Consider the following 8,477-nt stretch of genomic DNA (forward strand, 5'->3'; position numbering starts at 1 on the left):
GAGATTTGATGGCCCAAACTGGCGTTGCAAATCAGCTTCAGAATTCCCGGCGTTTAACGCTGGAACTGGCATAAAAATTGGAGTTAAACGCCCAAACTGGCACAAAAGCTGGCGTTTAACTCCAAGAAGAGTCTCTACACGAAAATGCTTCAATGCTCAGCCCAAACACACACCAAGTGGGCCCAGAAGTGGATTTTTCTGTCATTTACTCATTTTCTGTAAACCCTGGGTTACTAGTTCACTATTAATAGGATCTTTTGACATTGTATCTCTACCTCATGACACTTTACACGTTTCTCATTTTATCTTCTACGGCATGAGTCTCTAAACCCCATGGTTGGGGGTGAGGAGCTCTGCTGTGTCTTGATGCATTAATGCAATTACTACTGTTTTTCATTCAATCATGCTTGCTTCCATTCTAAGATATCACTTGTTCTTAAACCGGATGAATGTGATGATCCGTGACACTCATCATCATTCTCAACCATGAACGTGTGCCTGACAACCACCTCCGTTCTACCTTAGATTGAGTAGATATCTCTTGGATTCCTTAATCAGAATCTTCGTGGTATAAGCTAGAATTGATGGCGCATTCAAGAGATCCGGAAGGTCTAAACCTTGTCTGTGGTATTCTGAGTAGGATTCAAGGATTGAATGACTGTGACGAGCTTCAAACTCCTGAGGCTGGGCGTTAGTGACGACGCAAAAGAATCACTGGATTCTATTCCAACCCGATTGAGAACCGACAGATGATTAGCCGTGCTGTGACAGAGCGCATTGAACATTTTCACTGAGAGGGGAGGTAGCCATTGACAACGTGAAACCCTACATACAGCTTGCCATGGAAGGAGCCTTGCGCTTGAAGAAGAAGACAGTAGGAAAGCAGAGGTTCAGAAGATAAGCATCTCCAAAACCTCACCTGTCCCCTTACTGCAAACAAGTACTTATTTCAGTCTTTTGCTTTTTACAATCACCCTGATATTATTAATATCCTGACTAAGAGTTACAAGATAACCATAGCTTGCTTCAAGCCGACAATCTCCGTGGGATCGACCCTTACTCACGTAAGGTATTACTTGGACGACCCAGTGCACTTGCTGGTTAGTTGTGCGGGATTGCTGATGAGCGGATAATTTGTACGCTTTTTGGCATTGTTTTTAGTATGTTTTTAGTATCTTTTATTAGTTTTTATTATTTTTATTAGTTTTTAGTTAAAATTCACTTTTTGGACTTTACTATGAGTTTGTGTGTTTTTCTGTGATTTTCAGATATTTTCTGGCTGAAATTGAGGGATCTGAGCAAAATCTGATCCAGACTCAAAAGGACTGCAGATGCTGTTGATTCTGACCTCCCTGCACTCGAAGTGGATTTTTTGGAGCTACAAAAGCCCAATTGGCGCGCTCTCAACGGCGTTGAAAAGTAGACATCCTGGGCTTTCCAGAAATATATGATAGTCCTACTTTGCCCAGATTTGATGGCCCAAACCGGCGTTCAAAGTCACCTACAGAAATTCCAGCGTTAAACGCCGGAACTGGCACCTAAATGGAGTTAAACGCCCAAACTGGCATAAAAGCTGGCGTTTAACTCCAAGGATCTCTACACGAAAATGCTTCATTGCTCAGCCCAAGCACACACCAGTGGGCCCGGAAGTGGATTTCTATGTCATTTACCTCATCTCTGTACACCCTAGGCTAGTTTTCTATATATAGGACCTTTACTATTGTATTTTCATCTTTGATCATGTTTTTATGATTGAACCCTCTTTGGGGCTGGCCATTCGGCCATGCCTAGACCTTGTTCTTATGTATTTTCAACGGGGAGTTTTCTACACCATAGATTAAGGTGTGGAGCTCTGCTGTACCTCGAGTATTAATGCAATTACTATTGTTCTTCTATTCAATTCCGCTTGTTCTTTGTCCAAGATATCACTTGTTCTTCAACTTGATGAATGTGATGATCCGTGACACTCATCATCATTCTCACTCATGAACAAAGTGACTGACAACCACTCTTGTTCTACAAGCATACGAGCTCTAGTGAATATCTCTTGGATTCTTTAATCGGAATCTTCGTGGTATAGGCAAGAACTGATGGCGGCATTCAAGAGAATCCGAAGGTCTAAACCTTGTCTGTGGTATTCTGAGTAGGATTCAATGATTGAATGACTGTGACGTGCTTCAAACTCCTAGCAGGCGGGCTTAGTGACAGACGCAAAGAATCGATGGATTTTATTCCGGCCTGACCGAGAACCGACAGCTGATTAGCCATGCTGTGACAGAGCATAGGAACATTTTCACTGAGAGGATGGGAGGTAGCCATTGACAACGGTGAAACCCTACATGAGCTTGCCATGGAAAGGAGTAAGAAGGATTGGATGAAGACTGTAGGAAAGCAGAGAGACGGAAGGGAAGGCATCTTCATTCGCTTATCTGAAGCTCTCACCAATGATATACATAAGTATCTCTATCTTTATCTTTATGCTTTATTCATCATCTATACCCATTTGAGTCTGCCTGACTGAGATTTACAAGGTGACCATAGCTTGCTTCATACCAACAATCTCCGTGGGATCGACCCTTACTCACGTAAGGTATTACTTGGACAACCCAATGCACTTGCTGGTTAGTTGTGCGAAGTTGTAGTGATCACAATTTCGCGCACCAAGTTTTTGGCGCCGTTGCCGGGGATTGTTTGTGTATGGACAACTGACGGTTCATCTTGTTGCTTAGATTAGGTATTATTTTTCTTCAGAGTTCTTAAGAATGAATTCTAGTGTTTCAAGGTGATGTTCTTATCATCACCAAAGCTGATTGATCATCATCAATTTAACTCTTGAATGCAATGTCCTGCTGAAGCTTAGCTAGCTATGTCTAATTCCTTTAGACTAAAGCTTTAGACTAACATTGCATGATTCCTGGAATTCTCATTAAGAATTTTGATACCTTTATTTTCTTCTTCCACTTAATTTTCGAAAAATCCAAAAAAATTACAAAATCATAAAAACAAAAAAAAATATTTCTTGTTTAAGTCTAGTGTCTCATTTTAAGTTTGGTGTCAATTGCATGTTTATGTTCTTCTTGCATTTTTCAAATCATATCTTTTCAATCATATCTTTTTAAAAGCATAATTTTTTTTTATCATATCTTTTTAATCACATCTTTTTCAAAACTAGTTTTCAATCAAATCTTTTTGATTTCTAATTTCAAAATCTTTTTCAAAAATCACTTTGCTTCTTTCCCACTTTTGTTTTCGAAAATCAATTAGTGTTTTTCAAAATGTTTTCAAAATCTTTTACTTAATTTTCGAAAATTACTTCCCTTCTTCTCACATCCTTCTATTTATGAACTAACACTATTCCTTAATGCAAAATTCGAACTCCATCTTCTTTGATAAGTTCGAATTTTCTACTTCTGACTTCTATTTTTCTTCTCCTCTGACACCTCAAGGAATCTCTATACTGTGACATAGAGGATTCCACATTTTCTTGTTCTCCTCTCTTTCATATGAGCAGGAACAAAGACAAAGGCATTCTTGTTGAAGCTAATCCTGAACCTGAAAGGACCTTGAAGCGAAAGCTAAGAGAAGCTAAGGCACAACTCTCTGTAGAGGACCTGACCAAATTCTTCAAAGAAGAAGAACACATGGCAGCCGAAAACAACAACAATGCAAACAATGCAAGGAAGGTGCTGGGTGACTTTACTGCACCTACTCCCGACTTCTATGGGAGAAGCATCTCTATCCCTGCCATTGGAGCAAACAACTTTGAGCTTAAGCCTCAATTAGTTTCTCTAATGCAACAGAATTGCAAGTTCCATGGACTTCCATTGGAAGATCCTCATCAGTTTTTAGCTGAATTCTTGCAAATCTGTGACACGGTCAAGACTAATGGGGTTGACCCTGAGGTCTACAGACTGATGCTATTCCCTTTTGCTGTAAGAGACAGAGCTAGAGTATGGTTAGACTCTCAACCTAAAGAAAGCCTGGACTCTTGGGAAAAGCTAGTCAATGCCTTCTTGGCAAAGTTCTTTCCACCTCAAAAATTGAGTAAGCTTAGAGTGGAAGTCCAAACCTTCAGACAGAAGGATGGTGAATCCCTCTATGAAGCTTGGAAAGATACAAACAATTAATCAGAAGTGTCCCTCAGACATGCTTTCTGAATGGAGCATCATAGGTATTTTCTATGATGGTCTCTCTGAACTATCCAAGATGTCTTTGGATAGCTCTGCTGGAGGATCTCTTCATTTGAAGAAGACGCCTACAGAGGCTCAAGAGCTCATTGAAATGGTTGCAAATAACCAATTCATGTACACTTCTGAAAGAAATCCTGTAAACAATGGGACAAGTCAGAAGAAAAGAGTTCTTGAGATTGATACTCTGAATGCCATTTTGGCTCAGAATAAAATATTGACTCAACAAGTCAATTTGATTTCTCAAAGTCTGTCTGGAATGCAAAATGCACCAAGCAGTACTAAGGATGCTTCATCTGAAGAAGAAGCTTATAATCCTGAGAACCCTTCAATGGAAGAGGTGAATTACCTAGGAGAACCCTATGGAAACACCTATAATTCTTCATGGAGAAATCACCCAAATTTCTCATGGAAGAATCAAGAGAGACCTCAACAAGGTTTCAACAACAATAATGGTGGAAGAAACAGGTTTAGCAATGGCATGCCTTTTCCATCATCTTCTCAGCAACAGACAGAGAATTCTAAGCAGAACCCCTCTGAGTTAGCAACCATGGTCTCTGATCTAATCAAAACCACTCAAAGTTTCATGACTGAAACAAAATCCTCCATTAGGAATTTGGAGGCACAAGTGGGACAGCTGAGCAAGAAAGTTACTGAACTCCCTCCAAGTACTCTTCCAAGCAATACAGAAGAAAATCCAAAAGGAGAGTGCAAGGCCATCAACATGGCCAAATTTGGAGAGGAAGGAGAGGCAGTAAACGCCACTGAGGAAGACCTCAGTGGGCGTGCACTGACCTCCAATGAGTTCCCTAATGAGGAACCATGGGAATCTGAGGCTCAAAATGAGACCATAGAGATTCCATTGGACTTACTTCTGCCTTTCATGAGCTCTGATGAGTATTCTTCCTCTGAAGAGGATGAGTATGTCACTGAAGAGCAAGTTGCTAAATACCTTGGAGCAATCATGAAGCTAAATGACAAGTTATTTGGAAATGAGACTTGGGAGGATGAACCTCCTTTGCTCACCAAAGAACTGGATGACTTGTCTAGGCAAAAATTACCTCAAAAGAGACAAGATTCTGGGAAGTTTTCCATACCTTGCACCATAAACACCATGACCTTCAAGAAGGCTCTGTGTGACTTAGGGTCAAGTGTAAACCTCATGCCTCTCTCTGTAATGGAGAAGCTAGGGATCTTTGAGGTGCAAGCTGCAAGAATCTCACTAGAGATGGCAGACAACTCAAGAAAACAAGCTTATGGACTTGTAGAGGATGTATTGGTGAAGATTGAAGACCATTACATCCCTACTGATTTCATAGTCCTAGAGACTGGGAAGTGCATGGATGAATCCATCATCCTTGGCAGACCCTTCCTAGCCACAGCAAAGGCTGTGATTGATGTTGATGGAGGTGAACTGATCATTCAAGTGAATGAAGAATCCTTTGTGTTTAAGGCTCAAGGATATCCCTCTGTCACCATGGAGAAGAAGCATGAAGAGCTTCTCTCAAATCAGAGACAAACAGAGCCCCCACAGTCAAACTTTAAGTTTGGTGTTGGGAGGCCACAACCAAACTCTAAGTTTGGTGTTGAACCCCCACATTCAAACTCTAAGTTTGGTGTTGGGAGGTTCCAATATTGCTCTGAGTATCTGTGAGGCTCCATGAGAGCCCTCTGTCAAGCTACTGACATTAAAGAAGCGCTTGTTGGGAGGCAACCCAATGATTATATTTTATCTATTTTCCCTTGATATTTTATGTTTTTTGTAGGTTGATGATCATAAGAAGTCACAAAATCAATTGAAAAAGCAAAAACAGAATGAAAAACAGGAAGAAAAACAGCACACCCTGGAGGAAGAACCCACTGGCGTTTAAACGCCAGTGAGGCTAGCAGTTGGGCGTTTAACGCCCAGTCTGGCACCATTCTGGGCGTTTAACGCCAGAAAGGGGCACCAGACTGGCGTTAAACGCCAGGAAAGGGCAAGAACCTGGCGTTAAACGCTAGAAATGGGCACCAGCCTGGCGTTTAACGCTAGATTTGGCACAAAACGTGATTTTGATTGCCATTTGGTGCAGGGATGACTTTTCCTTGACACCTTAGGATCTGTGGACCCCACAGGATCCCCACCCACCCCACCACCCTCGCTCTTCTTCTTCACCCATTCACCACTCACATCCATCCTTCATAAAACCACACAACCTCCTCCATATCCTCCATTTTCTTCTTCTTCTACTCTCTTCTTTCTTCTTTTGCTCGAGGACGAGCAAACCTTTTAAGTTTGGTGTGGTAAAAGCGTTGCTTTTTGTTTTTCTATAACCATTTATGGCATCCAAAAGCCGGTTCAACTGAGAAGGCATGACCTCAAGCCCATCACTAAGAGAAGGATGGAGCAAACAAGAGACCCCTCTCATCAAGAGATCCCTGAGATACCTCAAGGGATGCACTTTCCTCCACAAGACTATTGGGAGCAACTAAACACCTCCCAAGGAGAATTGAGTTCCAACATGGGACAACTAAGGGTGGAGCACCAAGAACATTCCATCCTCCTCCATGAAATTAGAGAAGATCAAAGAATCATGAGAGAGGAGCAACAAAGACAAGGAAGAGACATTGAGGAGCTCAAGCACTCCATAGGATCTTCAAGAGGAAGAACAAGCCGCCATCACTAAGGTGGACCCGTTCTTTAATCTCCTTGTTCTTTATTTTCCTGTTTTTCGAAATTTTCATGCTTATGTTTATCTATGTTTGTGTCTTATGATCATTAGTGTCTTAGTGTCTATGCCTTAAAGCTATGAATATGAATCCATCACCTTTCTTAAATGAAAACTGTTTTTATTACAAAAGAACAAGAAGTACAAGATTTCAAATTCATCTTTAAAACTAGCTTAATTAGTTTGATGTGGTGGCAATATTTTTGTTTCTGAATGTATGCTTAAACAGTGCATATGTCTTTTGAATTTGTGGTTCATGAATGTTAAAAATTGTTGGCTCTTGAAAGAATGATGAAAAAGGAGACATGTTACTGAGGATCTGAAAAATCATAAAAATGATTCTTGAAGCAAGAAAAAAGCAATGAATACAAAAAAAAAAAGAGAAAGAAATAAAGTTGTGATCCAAGGCAAAAAGAGTGTGCTTAAGAACCCTGGACACCTCTAATTGGGGACTCTAGCAAAGCTGAGTCACAATCTGAAAAGGTTCACCCAATTATGTGTCTGTGGCATGTATGTATCCGGTGGTAATACTGGAAGACAGAGTGCTTTGGGCCACGGCCAAGACTCAATAAGTAGCTGTGTTCAAGAATCATCATACTTAACTAGGAGAATCAATAACACTATCTGGATTCTGAGTTCCTAAAGAAGCCAATCATTCTGAATTTCAAGGGATAAAGTGAGATGCCAAAACTGTTCGGAGGCAAAAAGCTACTAGTCCCGCTCATCTAATTTGGAGCTAAGTTTCATTGATAGTTTGGAGTCTATAGTATATTCTCTTCTTTTATCTTATTTGATTTTCAGTTGCTTGGGGACAAGCAACAATTTAAGTTTGGTGTTGTGATGAGCGGATAATTTGTACGCTTTTTGGCATTGTTTTTAGTATGTTTTTAGTATCTTTTAGTTAGTTTTTATTATATTTTTATTAGTTTTTAGTTAAAATTCACTTTTCTAGACTTTACTATGAGTTTGTGTGTTTTTCTGTGATTTCAGGTATTTTCTGGCTGAAATTGAGGGATCTGAGCAAAAATCTGATCCAGAGACTCAAAAGGACTGCAGATGCTGTTGGATTCTGACCTCCCTGCACTCGAAGTGGATTTTCTGGAGCTACAGAAGCCCAATTGGCGCGCTCTCAACGGCGTTGGAAAGTAGACATCCTGGGCTTTCCAGCAATATATGATAGTCCATACTTTGCCTAAGATTTGATGGCCCAAACTGGCGTTCAAAGTCACCTACAGAAATTCCAGCGTTAAACGCCGGAACTGGCACCTAAATGGGAGTTAAACGCCCAAACTGGCATAAAAGCTGGCGTTTAACTCCAAGGAGAGTCTCTACACGAAAATGCTTCATTGCTCAGCCCAAGCACACACCAAGTGGGCCCGGAAGTGGATTTCTATGTCATTTACTCATCTCTGTACACCCTAGGCTACTAGTTTTCTATATATAGGACCTTTTACTATTGTATTTTCATCTTTTGATCATGTTTTTATGATTGAACCCTCTTTGGGAGGCTGGCCATTTGGCCATGCCTAGACCTTGTTCTTATGTATTTTCAACGGTGGAGTTTCTACACACCATAGATTAA

The sequence above is a fragment of the Arachis stenosperma genome, chromosome 6 (assembly GCF_014773155.1).
Source record: "Arachis stenosperma cultivar V10309 chromosome 6, arast.V10309.gnm1.PFL2, whole genome shotgun sequence".
Taxonomy (NCBI): Eukaryota; Viridiplantae; Streptophyta; class Magnoliopsida; order Fabales; family Fabaceae; genus Arachis; species Arachis stenosperma.